The 2,048-nt window shown below is 35.4% G+C and overlaps 1 long non-coding RNA gene across 2 annotated transcripts; it reads right to left on the reverse strand.

The window, feature by feature from the left end:
• Positions 1-904: 904 nt before the first annotated feature.
• On the reverse strand, positions 905-1,736 carry LOC110874790. Of its 2 annotated transcripts, none has more exons than XR_004867509.1 (2): positions 1,373-1,736; positions 905-1,261 (listed from the first exon to the last, which is right to left on the reverse strand). It is a non-coding gene; the product is annotated as an uncharacterized LOC110874790 (long non-coding RNA). The 2 variants fall into 2 exon arrangements; XR_002556222.2 differs by having other exon boundaries at positions 1,076-1,216.
• Between the last annotated feature and the right edge of the window lie 312 nt (positions 1,737-2,048).

The raw sequence follows: 2,048 nt of genomic DNA on the forward strand, positions 1-2,048 counted from the left end.
GCATAACGTTGAAGATGGTGAATGATGATGTTAGCAAGGTGGAGAGTCTTGAAGACAAAGCAACAACTAGTAAAGAAAAAGAAGACAAAGAAATTAATAGGATCAGTTGTGATCCTATGGTGGAGGGTATTGAAACTTCAACAAAATTGATAATGAATGAATATGTGAAATCAAAGGTATCGATGGAGAAATTTATATAAGTTGAGAAGCTAAACAACTCATCAACTGAAACTTTCTACTTGAAGAACCCGAGAACGAGTTCTTCTTACAATTATTAGGACTGTATATAGATCAGTGGCAATGCAAAAGAAGAGTGAAGAAAAGAACACAACTTTAACCTTTTGAATTTGAATTTGGAGATTTTTCTTGAATTTTCATGATAAGGAAAGCACCGGTTGTCACCATCTATGCAATATATTAGTTGTCACATTAATTTTCTTGATTATCTTATTTAATTTCATAGTTGTCAATTTGATGGCAAATTACGAGAATTTCCCTATAAAAACGATCTCCGTGTTTTGGTTTTATTCATTCAATAGTATATCATTTTTATCATGAAGAGTATTTCTATCTTGTTTTTTTTTTTAATTTCGCTTTCGTCTCATGTGATAGCAACATATTGCAAATCCTCATGCGTCATCATAGACTAATTACTGTAAAGCATAACTTGTGTGAAAACCAAGTTTTTTTAGTGAAATAACAAGATTTTTTACTTGCGGAAAAATGTAAATGTGAATGAGGTTTGACGGAGGCTCATTGTAGAACTAGGGCAGGGAAGTAACTCATTAGAGCTCGATTTCGACAAGATAACAATCCACAAAATTGAAAGTATTGTAGAACTAGGGCAGGGAAGTAACTCATTAGAGCTCGATTTTGACAAGATAACAATCCACAAAATTCAAAGTTGATTTGGTAGCTTGACAAAAGTCATGAGGCAAGCTTATGACATACAATATGAATCAACAAAGTTTAAGAACATCTTAGGTGCTGTTTGTTTTTTCAGACAAAAACTGTTTGCAATCTAATTTCAGCTGATTTTATGTTTGCAACTGAAGATGTGGTCTAAAGGTCTACAAGCTGAAAATATAATACTGTTTGTTTTATAAACTGGATATCGTCTGTATAACATAGAAAAACCATAATACAACCACCACCACCACTACACTGCCCAAAACACCAGCACCCCCACTCAAACCCGTCGAAAAAAAAAACGAATCTGTCCAGAAAAAAGATAACTTCAATATCCACTCATATCCACACACTACAGTTGTTTAAATGAAATTAAAAGAAAAAAACAATTGAGGCTCAAATTAAAACATTGAAGAAATCAATCTCTGTGAAAAGAAAGAAGAAAAAGGATAAGACAAAATACCTGAAACCCTAGAGAGGAGAAGAAAAAAGAAGACAACAGCAGAGCTGCTGCTGCTACGGTGCTTGGAGAACCACCTTCAAACTCATCTGGTACCTTCATTTTTGCTCATCATTTTCGGCAGCTATAGCCGCCGTCGGCCACCACCGAGCGGGTGGAGAGGGGTGTGGGTGCTAGCAGAAGAATAAGGGGACCAAAGGGAGGGGCGTCGGGATCCATCTCTGGTTGCCAGAGGTCAGACCAGAGGAGGGGATGGGTGTGAGGAAGGAGGGGAGGTGGAGGTGGTGGTGGTGCTAGGTTTTAAAGAGGGAGAGAAAGAGAGGAGGAAGATGGGTTTTTGAAGATCTGAATGTTTGTGAAGATGTTAGACATATGCTTTTTTTTAAGCTAATAAAAGCAATGTTCAGATCTTCTTTAAAAAAAATCTTCAAGGTCTTATGTCTGCCCGTCTGAAGACATAAACTCCTTGCAGATGTTTTAAGCAAAAACAAACAGCACCTTAGACTCAAACGAACAACTTAAGATAATAAGTTTTAAATAGAGATGATTTATGTAATATTTGAAGTAAAATGTATTGTGCATTTATCTTTGTGCATGTTTATGTAATAATTTACACTTGTAATAATACATTTAAGTTTTTGTGCAAGTTTATCAAGGGAAAATTGTTATATAAACAAGT

This window comes from Helianthus annuus, chromosome 9, assembly GCF_002127325.2.
Source record: "Helianthus annuus cultivar XRQ/B chromosome 9, HanXRQr2.0-SUNRISE, whole genome shotgun sequence".
NCBI classification, from domain to species: Eukaryota; Viridiplantae; Streptophyta; class Magnoliopsida; order Asterales; family Asteraceae; genus Helianthus; species Helianthus annuus.